The following is a 19,011-nucleotide window of genomic DNA, read 5'->3' as shown; positions in this document are numbered from 1 at the left end:
GGCTGCAGGAGCTGGAACTGGAGTGGCTGCAGGAGCTGGGACTGGAGTGGCTGCAGGAGCTGGGACTGGAGCGGCTGCAGAGTCCACCGTAGGGGTCACAGTGGCCGTTGGATCTGTCACAGGGCTTGGAGTGGCCGCAGGGTCTGTCACTAAGTTGATAGCAGTATCCATGGCAGCTCGATAGGCATGAGCCAGGCCCCAGCATGTTACAATGATTTGTGTTACTTTGGAACTGCTAGAATCATGACACCTTTTTCTCAAGCATTCTGCCAGTTTTTGAGGATTTTGCAGTTGTTCAGGGGTGAATTTCCAAAACACTGGGGGTGCCAACTGCTCTAGATGCCTGCCCATATCCTCCCATACTCCCTGCCACCCACAACTATACTGCCTCCGGGCAGATCTCCGGATGAGCTTCCTAAGTAGTTGTTTAATTTTAAGCAGAACCTGAAGTGCATTCAGGAGGCAGAACAACAAGACTACGCTGGTCTGACTATCCCAAGGATATTCAATATCTTGGAGAGCTATTGTAGCAAGCTCGGAGGGTAAGAGGGTGGTGAAGGAGGAAGGCATAGTGATCCAGGAGGATACAGGGGTGGTGAAGGAGAAGGGGAGAGTAATCAAGTAAGAAAAAATATCTTCCCCTTTCCCCTCCACAGATTGACTCCCTAATGGAAAAAAACAATAAGTATAATTGCTAATAGTTTCCAAGATACAGTTTCCAAAATACAGAGTCGATGATGTTACTGAGTACAAATACCAAGTTAGAGTCATGACCAGATATCTCATTGTCTCATAAGCCATTGCTACAACACTCAGTACCATAATGATCTGAAACCAGGGCCCGGAGAGGATAAACAACATGACAGAGAGCAAATACGGAAAATAATGTACTATAATACTCAATTTGGAAAACAGGCGCAGCAGCGTTGAGATTAAAGCAATCAGCATTATGACAAGTGACTATTAAGCAGGTCTAATACTTACACCAATTTTAGTTTAACACACTCTGGTCAGATCTGCCGTTATCTCAACCTTTCGAGCCCCACGTTGGGCGCCAAAAAGACTGTCGTGGTTTAACCCGGCCGGCAGCTAAACACCACGCAGCCGTTCGCTCACCCTTCCCACTCCCTCTCTGGGACGGGGGAGAGAAATGGAAAGCGAAGCCCGTGAGTTGAGATAAAGACAGTTTAATAAGACAGGAAAATAATAATAACAAAATAATAATAATAATAATAATGATACAATGGTGATAATAGGAAAGTAATAATAATATGTACAAACAAGTGATGCACAATGCAATTGCTCACCACCCGCTGACCGATGCCCAGCCTAACCCCGAGCAGTCCGGCCCCCTCCCCCCGGCTAGCCACCCCTATATATTGTTTAGCATGACGTCAGATAGTATGGAATACCCCTTTGGCTAGTTTGGGTCACCTGTCCTGGGTCTGTCCCCTCCCAGCTCTTACTGCACCCCCAGCCTGCCTGTTGGCAGGACAGAGCGAAAGGCTGAGATGTCCTTGGCTTGGTATAAGCACTGCTCTGCAACAATTAAAACATCGGGGTGTTATCAGCACTCTTCTCATCCTAAGCCAAAACACAGCATTCCACCAGCTACTAGGAAGAAAATTAATTCTGTTCTAACTGAAACCAGGACAGGTGTGGAGATTCTCCTTAGTCCTCCTTTTTGTGTTGATGTATTTATAAAAACATTTTCTATTATCTTTAACAGCAGTAGCCAGATTGAGCTCCAGATGAGCTTTGGCCTTTCTAGTTTTGTCCCTACACATCCTTACAACATCCTTATAATCATTCTGAGTGGCCTGCCCTCTTTTCCAAAGATCATAAAACCTCTTTTTTTCCCTAAGGTCTAGCCACAACTCTCTGTCCAGCCAGGCTGGTCTTCTTCTGTACTGGCTCCTCTTTGGGCACGTGGGGACAGACCACTCCTGAACCATTAAGATTTCCTTCTTGAGGAGTGCCCAGCCTTCCTGGACTCTTCTGTCCTTCAGAACTGCCTCCCAAGGGACTCTGCCAACCAGTGTCCTGAACAGCTTAAAGTCAGCCCTCTGGAAGTCCAAAACAGCAGTTTTACTGGTCCCCCTCCTGACTTTGCCAAGAATAGAGAACTCTACCATTTTGTGGCCACTCTGCTCAAGATGGCTCCTGACCACCACATCTCCCACCAGTCCTTCTCTGTGAACAAAAGGTCTAGCAGGGCACCTCCCCTGGTAGGCTCACTAACCAAACAATCATAGCATTAATACTTAGGAATGCAGCTCTTCAACACTTAAAAAGCTCATGTGGAACATGCATCCTTCTCATCAAAAAGAGTGCTACAACTTATGAAGTCACGTGGACTTTATAGAAAACTGTCATATAGCTCAAACTGGAAAGTTGCACAACTCATGTGGCCCAGAACCACATGGGTATATAAGTCAGCTAACAGAGGGCTACAGCTGGTTATGAGAAATTTTTCCAAACTTTAGTCAGCCTATTGCATCTACTTTGTCAGCCTCTCTACTAACAATCCTGAAGATAAATTAGACACTTAGAACCCTATCTGATATTTTTTCGAAGGATAGGTAAGTACAAATGGTTAGTTTGAACTATGTTTTATTGTACAGTGAAAAATCTCTATAATTATGAAAAAGAAAATAAAGAGGGCCAGATTCTGACTGCATGATCATATTAGAATAACTTTGCATTTGCTCATACAATTTCAGAGCAAATAGAAAATTGGCAACAAGCCAGCCATGACTCATTTGCTGTGCTCACACCAGGAGTAACCATAATTTAGCATTTTTAGTGTGTCCCCTTGGATAATTGTTTTCTTTCCACTCCCCACTTATTTATTTTTATTTTTATTTTTATTTTTATTTTTATTTTTATTTTTATTTTTATTTTTATTTTTATTTTTATTTTTATTTTTATTTTTATTTTTATTTTTATTTTTATTTTTATTTTCATTCTATTTCTTCAAATCTTAGGAAAGGACATTCTATGAAAGGGAGTGACACAGCCCGTGTCTTTTATTCTTCATTCAGTTTGTTCCTTCAGGAATGATAAGTTTTCATAGAAATGTAGTGCTGGAAGAATGTTTAAATATCCAGCATAAGCACCTGCATTGAGGCAGATTTGACACAAATATGCTGACTGATACTAATGGTAAAGACCCATTCTTGAGAACAGCTAAGGTCACTACAACTTGTATTGACCTTAATAGATTATAAATCTTGGGTCTGTAAATAGTAAAGTCTTCATACTTCCTGATTAGTGTTAAAACATAGCACAAGCAGCTGGTTCTATAAATGTTTCACTGGTGTAAAAAAAGCAATTACCTTTGACACAAACAACCTCAGCACACTCAATTAAAACAGACCCTTTCATATTCAACACCATACAGGTATCATCATTAGAAAGGACTACTTCACTTAAAAATAAGCTTTTTCTTTCTGTCTGTGTAGTTGATCTCTCAATACTGATATAATAGAACCCTAACACATATGTATCGCCTTTCTGTGTGTTAAGCTCTTCTGAACTCCTGTATATACTATAGATGGATGTGCACAGAGGTCACTGTAGCTTCAAATTAGTGCTTCATCTACCTCTTTAAAAACACTTATTTTTCATTTTCTTCATTTTCTTTGCAGTATCTCTCCAAAATTCATCTTATACACAACTTTCTTGTCACCAGTTCATCAGATGGCCATGATAGCTTTTTTTGTTTGTTAAAAAAACAACAACAATTAAAAAAAACAACAGTTTCTATGAATTTCCCTATTCCTATCTAGCTACTATGTAGCCCTTTAGGGAAGTGGTTGTCCCCCTTTACTTGGCTCTGGTGAGGCCACACCTCAAGTACTGTGTTCAGTTTTGGGCCCCTCGCTACAAGAAGGACATGGAGGTGCTCGAGAGAGCCCAGAGAAGGGCAACAAAGCTGGTGAGGGGTCTGGAGAACAAGTCCTATGAGGAGTGGCTGAGGGAGCTGGGCTTGTTCAGCCTGGAGAAGACGAGGCTCAGGGGTGACCTTATTGCTCTCTCTAGGTACATTAAAGGAGGCTGTGGCGATGTGGGTCTTGGTCTGTTCTCCCACGTGCCTGTTGACAGGATGAGGGGGAATGGGCTAAAGTTGCACCATGGGAGGTTTAGGTTGGATATTAGAAAGAACTTCTTTACCGAGAAGGTTGTGAGGCATTGGAATGGGCTGCCCAGGGAAGTGGTTGAGTCACCATCCCTGGAGGTCTTTAAAAGACGCTTAGATGTAGAGCTTAATTATATGTTTTAGTGGAGGACTGGTTAGTGTTAGGTCAGAGGTTGGACTGTGTGATCTTGGAGGTCTCTTCCAACCTAGATGATTCTGTGATTCTGAGTATCTTGGGCTGCATTAGGAGCAGTGTTATCAGCAGATCAAGAGAGGTGATCTTTCCACCTCTGGTATTTGTGAGGCCACACTTGGAGTAGAGGGTCCAGTTCTGTGCTCACAAGTACAAGTGAGACATGGAGCTACGGGAGAGAGTCCAGCAAAGATGATGAAGCCACAGAGATGATGGGGGTCTGGAGCACCTCTTCTATGAGGAAAGGCTCAGGAAGCTGGAACTGTCCAGCCAGGAGAAGTTGAGGCTCAGGGGAATCTCATCCATGTCTATAAATACATGAAGGGAGGCCACAAGGAGGATGGAATAAGGCTATGTCAAGTGGTGGCCAGTGACAGGACAAGAGGCAATGGGCACAAACTGGAATACAGGAGATTTGCTCTGAACATCAGGAAGCTCAGTTGACTGAGCACCGGTTGCCCAGAGAGGTAGTGGAGTCTTCCTCCTTTCAGATTTTCCAAAGCCATCAGGGCATGGTCCTGGGCAAGCAGCTCTGTGTGCCCCTGCTTGAGCAGATGGATTGGACCAGATGACCTTCAGAGGCCTCTTCCAACATCAACCATCCTGTGATATGCTATCTGAAATTCTGTCAGGCGTCTCTCAAACAAGATCTGACATCAGATTGGGATTTAAGTCATTAACAGAGATAGTAAAGGATATGCCTCTTCTCAGCATCACACCCTTCATTCCTGGTTTCAACATCCTCAACAGTGTAATCATCGTAAGAAATGGAAATTACTCTTTTTCTGACAATATTTCTAGGCTATTAAAAACATGTATATTACAGGCACAGTAAAGGAAACATATGTTGTTTGACCCAATTGGTAATTAATACAAAAAAAGTTTGGTATTTGATATAGAGGGCATACACAATTGCCTTTACAGGTTGCATATATAGTCCCATACAGAGAAGAGTGACCCATACCTAAAAAGCTTACAGAACCTAGTGAAACCTATATCTAATGCTGGCTTTACTGAAGACACATTGTTTTCTCCATAGTCTATAGTTTTGCCTTCAAAAGTTTCTTTTTAATATAAGATACTCCTGTGTAAAAGAAAGCTACATCCAAAAACATTCACTGTTGTGTTATACTTTGCCTTTGAAGCTGGCAATGAATACTGGAAATGAGTGATAAGAACATGTCATAGTACTAGAATAAATGACAGAGGTGATTAGAAGTTTCACTCTGGTTTTCCTAACCAGCACTGACATCTTACTTGCAAAGACACTTTAGAGATGCATCTGCAGTTAGCTAAATTTGCCTTTTGGAGCTGCACAGACATCCTCTAAACTCTTTTTAAGCACAAGATCAGAAGCGATTGTAACTTTTTCAGCATATGGAAGGAATAAGCAAGTACAGAGTTCTACCTCTAGTTTCCATTTTTAATCATTCAGGACTACAAACTAAGTCATATAAGTGAGAGAAAAATTTAAACTACAGCTTAATTTTCCATTAAGTCAAAAAACAAAAATGCACATGAAACTTTTGCCTCTGAAAGAAATTTGCTTCAGAGTTGTGCTGGTTCCACTGACTGTTTTGGTTTCTCTGGTCCACAGTAGGATTTCTGTTCAACAGCAGCCTTCCTACAACAAGGGAGGGCCTCTGATCACTGTGCCACACATGGCATGCTGCAGGCTTGAGCAATTTTGCAGAGCAATGGTCAGGCAGCCTCACCTTTTCCTCCTTGCCAAGAAAGGAGGAGGGCCTTGTTTGCAGAGCAGCTGGGAGAATTTAAGTTGCTTACAAAGGTATCTGCCCACATCACTGGAACTATTGCATATGTGGAGTCTCAGAAAAACTGGAGAGAAACGTTATAAAAATTTTTCACTTCACTCTATTACAGGATGAAAAAAATCTATGCATTTCTCTTTTCCATGGAACAGAACTGCAAAATAAGGATGGCTAGAAAAGGCAAAGACTGCAAGTCACATGACCTTAAATTTTGTGCTTAAAATACACAAAACAACTTCATTTGAATCTGGTAAGGTTGGTATTCAACCAAAACGGATTAGCATTTTCGAGTGTTCTTAATTTGAGTGTTCTTAAAACACAGTCTTTATCTTTGCTTGCCTGATCAACCAATAATATTGGATAAAAATGGCTATGATTAAAGTTTCAGCATTTCCTTGCTTATCCTTCCAAGCACCATCAGCATTGGTGAGAATGATTCCTTCCTCTTCTGGGGTTTGCACTTTATTGTATACAGGCATGCATGTTTGTACATTTTAATTTACTAGGAAGTTCTACACCTCCCTTCACTGCATTTGCTTGTTCTACAGATAATAAATGACTCTTCTATAGACCCTTTTGGATTGCTTACTTGCTTTTCCACAGTTCAGCAAGATTGATAGTGACACTGTGATAAGGTAGCTCTTCTCGGTAAATCATTGTGTGGGAAGAGTGTTAGAATCAACATCCAGCAATAAGTTACTGTGTTGGTTTCATTCTGACACATATACTCAGTTTGAATACAGATAGGTTTTATGGTTGGACTTTATGTACATGTAGGTTACTAGTGATTATATAAAACTAATACAAATTATGATCTATTGGGAAAAGCTAGAGGTAGTTTTTGGAAATATTCATATAAGAGAGACATCCAATAAAGGTCAAGAACAGGACTTCAACAGTCACTTCAGGACTAAAAAGCACAAAGTTTTGATGCACTGTTTGCTCCCAGCACAAACATTCACATAATTTTTTTTTCAAAACTGCAACCAAGTGACTGCTTCCATTTTCTGCCATAGAACCTTCTGGACTCTCATCACTTTGACAGAATTCACCTAACCATACACTCCTATTTTTGACAATTCTTGGCTTAGTTATTATACATGAAATTCATCTGTGCTACACTCTTTTTTTATAAGGTCTTATTTAGAGAGGGTGTTATCTCAATATCTCAATAATAATGTACAGAAATTTGCTTAAATGTAGGAAATCAAAACTATTTTGAGTTATACAATTTTTATCTTCCTCCACTTACAGTACTGGAAGCTCCACGTCTCCAAATTTCCTGAAGCAGTATCTTTTTTTAAAATAAAATCTTTTTGTTTTAAGGATACTGTGTGGAATACAAGGACTCCTATTCTCCTCTCAGTCTGTTTCTTACATGACATTTTGTTCTTACCTGGACTATGATTAAGAAAGCAATTTTTCAATATTCTGTAAGAAAATATTACATTTACGATGAATAGATGAACAGAGTTCTAACTGAAGTTTCTTACAGGATAAACACATTTTCAGGAGGGTTTGAGGACTAACTTGATTAGATTTGAACCCAGATCACCTTAGAAGAGGTTGTGATTGGCATAACTTATCTTCTTAAGTATCACTCGGTTTAGATGCAGGCAGACATTTTATCAGCAAATGGTTGCAAGTGTCACAGTTTAAATCAAACCATCTCTTCCAGAAGTTTACATTTAGTTGGTGAAGTTTGCACTTAATCAATGAGGAAGAATTGCAAATTCTTTTCTGCCAACAGGCTAAAAGAGGTGATAAATTCCAGTATGACAACAGTGCACAAGTTTTGTCGGGGACAAAGGACTGTTACATCTTTAGCCAGAAGCATCTGCTGGGTATGTCTACGCCTCAGTAAGTTGCTCCCCTGCTTGGAATAGGGCATAATAGTACTGCAATCATACTTACAATGAGTGTTTTTACATTGCTTCTGGCACAGACTTTAACATTAAAGGTGTTCAGAGACCACCAGGATAGAAGAATCTGGTCATATGACAGGGCAAATGTTAGCCTCTACAGAAGGGAGTGGGAATAGCAATGATAAATCCCAAGTAAAAATTGGCTCTTGGTATTTTAAGCAAAAAGCTCCACTTGATTCCTACCAATAAAAAGCAAAGCCAATTGCAATTCATGGCATCCTAGTGAAACAGTCTGCCAGACACTCAAGCTGTGCTTTACTCAAACACCTACACATAGTTAAAGATTTGCTCATCTCTCTGAGCACTCAAAGCAAAGACTCTTTTACTTCAAAATCCTATCCAGAGGAACTTTTCCTATATTGATCATCACAGTCAATGGTGGAAAAGATGTATCTGATGTCTCTTTGTGGTCAGCTAATGAGGTTGTCCTGTTCTACCCTTTTTTGGAACAAGTATTCCCACAACAAGCTACGTATTAAAGGCTGGGGAGAAGAATTAATCATAGTTGAAAGATGGACTGGTGGGCTATAGATTCTTTCAAGGAGAAATCAGTTCTTAATTCTGTTCATCATCTGTCCTGTACCAAAACTTTGCCTTTGAAGCCAACAGATGCAGATATGAACTCTCAGCTCTTTGATGAATTTGAAATGAAATAGGCAGAAATACAGTGAATATGTTCTTATTTTTAGAATAGGTCTTCAGAAAGTTAGAAAAATGTGTCCTTTTTAGTTGCTGAACTCTCCAACAGAACTTACTAATAGGATACATTAGTTTAACTGGGGCAAGAACAGGCCCTTGCCAGCCAGCCTACCTTCTGTTCAAACTTTAATTAAAGGAAAAAGACAAGTCTATTGCATTTTGTAGTTTAAATTATAGAAGCAAGCTGCAGTGCTAGTGACAGGACAGATACTTACTCTCTTGAGAACATCAGTGTCGTGTTCTTACTACTTTAATTTAAAGAACTGCCTTTGTATTGCTGCTTGAAAAAAGTAAATAACAATTCATCCTGAATGTCATATATTCAGATGTAGGATTCTTTACCTTATCTTTGAGTCTGACAAGATGCCAAATGAAATTCAAGCTTGTTTAATTTCATTAGAACTATTTCATTTGTTCATTTTGCTACATAATAAAACCACAAATAAAGTCCATGATTCTTCAGAACACCACTGCAATATCTGAGAAAATTACAGAGAACTATCAGCTAGGTTTCTTTCCTGTAGCCTAATCTTTTGGACAACATGCTAACCACTACCAATCTAACTGTAATGTACATAACAATGTACTAAGCCATTAAATATGTTGCTCAGATATTCTGAATCATAGTACATATGGTATAAAAATACAGGTAAACAGAATGTTGTATGTGTAGTAGAAAAATACAAGAGGAAAGGAAGCAGGTGGGGTCTTGTGTGAGGGTCCAGAGCAGATATGAGGGGAATGAAAGGCAGAACTACAGGACCAGGCCGCGTCTGCAGGCTGATGTCACACTCCAATTCCAACCCTCCACCTAAAGGGTGAACTTCTCCCTCTACCTTTTGGAACAGCATTGTTATTCATTCCTCCTAGATGAGATGAAAGAGGTAGCCTCATTCTCAAGCCAAGGTCTCTCACGGAAGAGTCTAGAGAGCCTCATGATATTTAGCAGCAATATTAAAGTATAAACTTTTTTAATGCAGTCTGTCAGCTGGAATAAGGTAAAATTCAGCAAACCAAGAGAAGCTGGGTTTATATTACAGGGTCCAGATTACAGATTCTGGTAATGGGAAACATCCAAAGCATCTGGAAATAATAGGTGCTACCTACCCCATCTATAAAACTGATGCATGAAAGGTGCATAAGGCTGGAAAAAAAAAAAAAAAAACATTGCCTTATTTCAGGGACTCGATGCTTGAAGAGTCACAGAATGGCTGAGGCTGGAAGAAACCTCTGGTATCATCTAGTCCAACCGCCACTGCAAAAAACTTGATTACATAGAACACATTGCCTAGAACTGTGTCCTGCTGGGTTTTGAATATCTCTAAGCATAGAGACTCCACCACATCTCTGTGCAATCTAGTCCAGTATTCAAACATCCTCACAGTAGAACAGTTTTTCTTTTTTTCCTTTCTTATGATGTTTTTTCTTATGTTCTGATCAAGTTTTCTGTTTCAACTTGTGCTCATCATACCTTGTCCTGTCACTGAGCACCACCAGAAATAGTCATAATCTGTTACATCCTCTTATCAGATATTTGCAAGGAATAAGATTTCCCCACCCCAAACCTTATCTTCTTTCAGCTAAATAATCTAACCTCTGTCCACTTCTCACCATATAAGAGATATACTTGTCCTTTGATCACCTTTGTGGCCCTACATTGGGCTCATTCCAATAACTCCATGTCTTCCTTACACTGTTGGCCTTCTTTACTGCCCGTGTGTATTGCTGGCTTATGCTCAATTTGTTGTCAAGTGAGACTCTTCTCACAAAAACGCTTCTCTGACATGGACCTTAAATAGAGCCCACTAACAGTCCTACTTGATTTGTCCATTAGATTGTCAATATTGCTGCCCAGCAAGTGGACCATTTTGTTGACAACTCCCAGATAAATTACGGAAAAACCTGGTGTTAAATGCTAACAGAGACTCAGCATGTTCTCAACTCCTGCGTCTCCAGTATCAATGGAATGCACTTTTCAGACCCACAGGAAGTGCTCAGTGGGGACTAATGCAAACTCATGTGAACTCACATAGTAGTAAAATGATCCACATAAATGACGTCCTTTATAAATAGACTTGACTGGTCATGATGCCCTTGTCACCAATATGTTACCTACTGAGTAGTTCCATTAAGCATATCCCTATTTCCACTGGGCTGCTACAAATGTATTAAAGAAACCTGCTTGGGGCCATGAGGTGATCTGAACTGGACAGAAAAAACATTGTAGTGCTCTTACTATGCCCAATAATTGACTCAGCATCTTCAAATAAATAATACAGAATATGATTATTTCTATTGCCCATAAGGGTAAATTTGAAGAATTAGTAAAGACTCTTATTGAATATCAATACTTGCTTCAGTGTGTATTGCTAGCATGCTTCAGAGCTGTACACAGCAGGTCTGTCATACTAGCAAAATAGCTTTGTTCTTAGTTCACAAAGTAGTATTAATAATGAATGTTTATTACAGTAGCACTGAATGGCTTCCTGGAGGCTTTCTCTGCACTTTTAATGGTGGCAATTTTAGTCTTCTTTTTCTCTGTGAACAAAACTTGAACAAAAAGGAGCATTAAACATATTCAGTAGCGTTCATTCATGTGCAGCTTTATCAAGAGATTCTACAAAATCCCACACTGGGAAGTTTGGGGGTGGGTTTTTTTTGACTAAGAAAAGGCTCTATAGTATGTACTGTATTCCCCTTTATGTAATACCATTGTCAACCTAGTTTGCACACAGAAGAAGGTTGGCACTGGTAACCTGCCAGGGCAAAGGTGCTTTCTTTCCACCTGCTCCCATCAGATTCTCCCATCAGATATTTGTAAGGAATAAGATTTCAGTGCAGTGAAGGACGTTTCAATCTGCCAATTCTTACATTCCTAGGACCAGGACAGAGTATTTTATGATAAACTTGGCACAAAAATTCCTTAGTTGCATTCTTCTGGCAAGCTCCACTTTGCTACAACAGGTCAGGGAATCAGGACATACCGCTATGGAGACCAAGAATTATAAAAACATCTCTTACATAGTGATTCATGGTCCATGAGCCTGTCTGCTGTAGCTGTTTCTCCAACTCTGTTTATTAGGACCCATAGATCTTGGAAATAGGTAACATACTCTTTTCATTATCAAATTGTCTAGATAGGACAGGAAACCAGTCAAAACAGCAGAGAAGAACAGATTGCGTTATCTCCAGAATACTCTCAGATAGATGAGATAAAGAGATGATACAGCAAACAGGCATGTAATTGCAGTGCAACACGTTAGTATAGTTGATGCTAGGTGGTCATTACAAGTGCTATTTTCTATTTAGAAAACTACCATAGTCTAATGATAAAGCCTGTCTTCTTTTCATTACAAAGCAATTGTGAAAGTACAAAGCATGTGCCCTACCATTAAAGTAGCTATGTTCTAAGGCTTTTGTTTTCAGCTTTTCTCCTACTTTGGTAAATTGTCCAAGTTAAGTAGAATGCAAATAAGGATCCCTACACGTCAAAACACATCAGGTTCTCTGCTTACTAGGATTTGTCTCTGCATTTGAACCTCTACCAGTAAGCACCATTTGTGCCTATAATTTCCAATAAGATGTTTAGGACTCAAATGTAACAGGTAGGAGTTTTTTGTATTTTAAAGGTAATGATTAGGTTCATTTGTTAGAAATTTACTGTAATGGGGATACACTGGAACTTTGTCATCACCGCGTACTAGTGCTGCTGTATATCTCCTTTTCCATCTACAGTGAGGCCATTGTCTGCCTGGGAATCACTATAAATGAGCCTGAAAAGTCATATATAGCTCCTGGAGATTTGTACAGAGGATTCCCCCCCACACACACACACACACTGTCCCATCTTCACTGTGGGAAGAGTTGGGCTTGACTCCCAGCATTGCTTCCACATCAGTACTCAGTTTTGTTCCACTTCTGTTTACTTAAGGCTTATTTGTCTCTGACTCTAGACTTGAACATCAACAAATGTAAAGGAAATTTAGGTCAGCACTTTGTATCAAGATCATCTCATGTGATACTGCCACTTCAGAGAATCCAACATATCAAGTTCACTGAATGTATTGAAAGAGTAAATATTTCATTAAATCAATATACACTCTCCCACCTCCAGGCAGTGTTACACCATAGTAAAAAGAAAACTGGCTTCATATTAACATCCTAATTATAAATACTTTAAAAAGATTAAGCATTCAGGTTTGTAACATCTATTGTTTGTTTATGTCATTCATAGGCCATTCAGAAATCAAACATCAATATAATATTAAAAATGAGAACCCGTTCTACACTAGTTATGATCCTTCACTATATTTTTATTACATTGGCATCAAAGTCCTATCATTTCATGCCTCATATTACAAAATCACAGAATCACCTCATGCTTGAGGTTGGAAGGGGCCTCTGGAGATCATCCAGTCTACCCCCCAGCTCAAGGAGCATAAAGCCAGTTACCCATGATCATGTCCAGGCAGCTTTTGAAGATCTCCAAGGACAGAGACTCCACAGCCTCTTTGTGCAATCTGTGCCAGTGCTCCATCACCCTCGCCATGAAAAGGTGCTTCCTGATGTTCAGAGGGAACCTCCTGTGTTTGTTTGTGCCCATTTCCTCTTGTCCTCTATTGCTACCTCATTCTGTCTCTGCTTAGAGAAGAGTGAGAGTACAGCATTTTGGCTTTTAATGAAAAAATTATTTACTTTCACTCTTGCAAATCTTAAAGACTATTTAAGAGAGACTTTTTTATTGTTCCCTGCTCAATCTGTTCCCTATCACTTTTCCCTGCATGGAAATATATGCAGTAAAAGCCCTGTCCTTTTAACACCAAAATCTGTTGTTTCACAATGTTATTCTTAAACATGATTTGAATCCTGACAGTACATGTGGGTAGACAGCTCCCAGTGGGAAAATAACATCCACATACAAGTTAAAACATCTGGCAATTCTGACTTTTTTTTTTTTTTATGATAGCCATGATAAGTTTACTCCTATTGACTCTCTCATCACTGAAGGAAAGGTAATACTGACATTTTGATCAGCAATTTTGGTCAGGCTCCACCTCTATTAGTTAAACACTCATAAATGGCAAGAACAGATTATAAAAACAGTTACATAGATATAATGGCCATTTGTGAAGCAATTATAGTATTGTACAGCAGACAATTTCTAAAAACTGAAATACAAAGCACATATTACATGAAGAGTGAAGTGGCTAATGGAGAAACACTAGAAATTAGTGGGAAGTCAGCCTCCAATAGAGGTACTATCTAATAAAATTTCGTGAGAATCAGATTGAATCTTTACTATAAATCTAAAAACTGCACCTGCAACTGAAGAGACTCAGACAAAAAACTGAGCTGAGCTCTTACCATGTCTGGGGCAAAGGAAGCGAATGTGACACTTAAGAACCACCCTACAGTCTGTGTTATCTCTGTGTACAATATCAGTTAGGTGATTAACACTGAAGAATAGTTTTTATTCATTTATTTATTTGTTTGTTTGTTTGTTTATTAGGGCCTACAAGATAATAAAATCACAGAACAATTTCTGAAAGTCCTTTATAAATTCAGGGAGGTATCTTACACCAGAAGACCTATAGTATTGTCACATGAAGGGATGTAGCCAATTAACTGTTACGGGTCCGGCTGGGGGTAGTTCAGTACCCCTGATAGTTCAGTCATGTTCAGTGAGAACTATCACAGCTAGGAACAATGCAGTTAAGTGAAATTTATTACAGCAACAGGTACACAGGTTCTTTGGATGGCAGGTGATAATTTACTGTCCACAAAAGCAAGCTAGCATGCATTCAGAGCAGACTAACATGAAAAAAAAACACAACACATTAGATTAAAGAGAGTGTTTTCCTGGCATTTATAACTGCAGAAAACAAGCAAATAATCACTCCCTGTAGTCAAATAAAAAAGGCAATAAATCAAATACATTTATTTTTAGACAAATACAAGCAGCTAAGACGAGCACTTAGACCAGTGCTCACAAAATGAGCCAGTTTAGATTGCAAAGACATCAGGTTTTGCACTCAGAAAGATCAAGTGTTTCTGACAAGTCAGGGCTGATGGCAGTTCAGTAAGTGTGTAATTGTCCATCTAACCTCTTCAGTGAAGTGCTCTGAACATTGATCTTCTCCTTTAGTTGCCACAAGTGTAACTGCTTTCCTCATAAAAGCAATTCTAAGTTTCAAACATATACTCAACAAAAAATAGCTCATGGGCTAGTTTGATATTCCTTTTCCCTAAGATAATAGGATATTTTCAATTACGTCCCCTCACAGTGCATTACTTAAATACTACCTGTAAAGTAGAATACTCAGTTACAAATATTATAAGGGAAGCAAAGTAAGGAAGAAAGCATTTGCTTCATAAGGCTCTGGATGTATATAAACACAGAAGTAAAATATGTACAGATCACGTACTCCCTGAAGGAGCAGAGAACTACAAAATGTGTAGTATCTCTATCTATCAGATATACATGTTCACAGATTATTCAAAACATCCATGACTAAACATGACTGGGGCTATCAGATTCTCTTCAACTATAGCTTACTGCAGCACAGAAGCATCTCAAAATATGTTCTAGAAAATCATTTGGGATACATAATTCATTTTTCTCTCTCCTGCATTAACTTTCTTCAGTATTCTAAATCCTAGCCAAAAAAAAAAAAAAAAAAAAAGTTGGTAGGAAAAAAAAATCACAAAAATATTTCTTAAAATCCTCGAATAATAATTTCTATCCTTTTCCCTGACACATATATAATACGTAAATAAAAGATGTCAAAGAAGAAATGGAAATATCAAAGATATCAAAATAACAGGTTTATATTGGAAATAAAAAATTGTATTTATGTTCTCATTTAGCTGCTTTAAATGTCTGGATATTATTGTCTTTAATTATTCCTAAAAATCCCTACAATTTAGAGTAAACAACTGTTAATTCTCAGCCATCAGGATAGCATTTAGTGTGTACCTTAAAGTTTCTTGACCTTTGTGAGATGCTGAGTATTTATGGGCTGGAATGCAGGTAGATGTCAGCTCCATACTCACATTAGTTTAAGTGGAAGAAAAAGTAATTGGGACAAAAATAGCCAACAACAGAAACCAAGTTAATCTAATATAGTAATAAGGTCTAATTTTCCTTCACATATGTCATTCAACAGAAGCAGAATTAGATAGGTATTAAAGTAATGTTAAAATTTTGAGATTCTGTAGGAAGTAACAGACTCGCTCTTACACGAATCAGAGTTTAACATCAAGTCAACACTGTGACTAGAGTTTGCATAACAGTAACACTTGGAACACCCTACAGAGATTATGCCATGTTTGTAACTTTGTGTGAAGGCATTACCCCTCAAGGTCTGAGGATCAGCTTTTTCTCATTGAAAGTTTCTCTAGCAAAATAGTCCAGGAATGTTATGAAAGCCAACTGCCATTAATGAAGTGCCTTCATCCAGATAGATGCACAACTGTCTTTGGAAAGCCATCAATTCCCCTTGCTCTAGACGTTTGCACTATGTGCTCAAGCATTACATTCAGCATCCGCTCTGCCACATATGGTGGGGATCATAGAATCCTAGAATTCAGAAACTCATCAAGCCATAAGCTGTCACCGATACAAAGGCTCAACAGAAATTTCATGAAAAGCTGCACATCTGAAAAGCACAGAATCACTGATTCATAAATCATTTCATAAAAGTTAGGTAAGTTTTAACATGAAAACATTGGAGTCGGAGCAGTGATCCATCTCCATAAATATTGGCTGGACTTCATATCTGCCATTCTTTACCTTTGGGTGATATTCATGCAAACTGAGTATTAGGAAAGCTTATGAGAAAGTGTTATATACTAGATATGTTACTGACAATGCACTGTTTTAAAGGCTGATATGTAACAATAATGAATGTTATAAAGACCACACAATGTAAACTGCTTACACCTATATAAACGCACATTAATTTCCTATTCAAGTAAGCTAGATGTTATGAACACCTTTGCCATTGAAGGAGCCCTGTTTATGTTGTAAGACATTTCACTATGGTCTTAAGAACCACTCCAACCAAAAACTAGTCCAGTATCTTGTTAGCATCCTGACAGTGGAAAAAACTTGATTCCTGAAGAGTAAAAGAACAGAACAATTCTATTGTTATAATCCTCTTCAGCATAATTTCCCCAACTCTCACAGTCAGCTTGAGTATTTACTGATCCAGATATTTTATTTTTATTTTTTAACATAATCAGTTGTCATCACTGACTTTTTGCTCTTTGGACTTGTCCTGTCTCCCAGTTCAGCTGCACATTGGATAAAGGATCACAACCTTTCACTTTGAACACGGTAACTGTTAGTTTCATTTGATGACACTGTAGTTCTTATTCTGGAGAAGACAGGAGGGTAGTGAATAATTGATGTATCTTCATCCTTTCCATGCCACCCACTAGGCAAATCAGAATTATAAACCCCACTGGTAAAAAGGCCAGGAACCAAATAGACATTATGAACTGTCTCCTCTCTTGACACGCATGTTGAGAAACATGACACACAGCTTTTCCAGATTGTTTCCTGAACCTAAATTGAGTGAAAAACAGCTATACAGAAGTGAAATACCCAAATATCTATATCAGCTTCCTGTCACTGTCAGAAAGATACTTTAGGTAAAGCAATCTTTACTCCTGTTTCTGATCTGCCTCCCTGAATTTTAAGTGTATGTGTCTATGTTATTCACTACATATACTTTCTTTAACGGGTAAATAGAGATGGACATTTTTAGCATGGAATTTGGCAGGCTTCCCTTAAATGTACACTTAATGATGGAATTAATTACAACTTAATGACTGCACCAACTAGATCTCAACTGACTATAATAGATGCTGAAGCTGCACTGCACAGAGTGACCCAACTCCTAAATTCAAAGATCATACCATCCCAAGCCTTCAGAGCTGTTGAGGCCAAAAAGTGGGCTTACTAAGGAAACAAGAATCAAATTAAAGTTTGGCATGTGCCTTCACAAAGCTCACATATTCTCAGTTTTAGAAATTCTAGTAAGAGCTAAAAAGGATGAGGAAGGGGCTTAAAAGAGTGACAGTTAAAGCCCTACTGATAAGAGTACAGGAGGAAAACCTGTGAAAGGAATGGAAAACAATAAAAAGAGTCAGACTGCAGCCCATGGATCAATAATTTTATCCTCCCTAAGATTTGGTTAGAGATAAAGGGGAAGTATAAGCCTGAGGAATACAAAATTACCTTAAATCATAAGGTTATGTAAATTAAGTTGTTTCCCAACCATTCATTACCTGGTATTTGATATAAAAACGATGACACTTTGGCTCCCTGTAGCAGAGCCAAATGCCTAGACAACCTGACAAATCAACAGAAGGATATTCAGCTGAATTTTTTTTAACCACTCCAATGATATAAAGCATGCAAGATTAAATGAATTCATTGCATTGCAATGAAGCTTTACATCTGAGAACAGTTTTACGTTTATGGAAGTGTTATCCGTTGACTACTGTGTATACTTCATTAAATAAAGAACGTGTTACTACATCTCTCCAGTCTCTTTCCAAGCTATTTGCTAATATTCTCATAAGTTCTGTGAAATGTTATCTGTAAAATAATGTCCTTGTCTCTGATGTTTGACTGTATAGCATGATTTTTGCCACAGAAGTGTCAGCTTCTGCTGAAAACAGAAAAGTAAGCAGACCGGAGTAAAAAGATCACATGGTGAAAAGAGTCCCAGAAAACTGTCAGTCCCTGATAAGGACACTGAATCCTCCCAGGAACTCTCCTATACCTTTCTAAAATATATTTTAGAAAACATTAGGCTTCAAACTCTTCACAAAAAGTCTTCCTTCTTGCAATGTATTATTCACAAAGTATTTTGGTTATTTAAGAGCAGTAGTAACCTAAAAGTAGTTTTTCAGCTATAAAATCTAGCTTACGCAATCTAATGCACCTTCTCTGTACTTCCCCATAGCAATCTGTTTTAAATTTTCAACCAATGGAGCTCCACTGCTGCAAATAAGAATTTCAAATCCTCAGTTAAGCACCAAGAATTATGCAGATAGCCATCCCAATCCATGATGGAATAGCAAAACTCCAAGATAGAAACTATTCTCAAAATTTATGCCAAGAAAATGAAAACTCAAGTGCTACTGCAAGTGTTTGTAACATCAGGGAAAACCTGATGTCGTAGTAATTGTGATGATATCAACACATTCAATATTCTAGTAACAGAAGTGCTTCACATGTTGTGGATTGATATGGTCAGTTTATAGCAC

This window comes from Aythya fuligula, chromosome 2, assembly GCF_009819795.1.
Source record: "Aythya fuligula isolate bAytFul2 chromosome 2, bAytFul2.pri, whole genome shotgun sequence".
NCBI classification, from domain to species: domain Eukaryota; kingdom Metazoa; phylum Chordata; class Aves; order Anseriformes; family Anatidae; genus Aythya; species Aythya fuligula.
The sequence above is the reverse complement of the archived record's forward strand: the minus strand, read 5'-3'. Positions refer to the sequence as shown.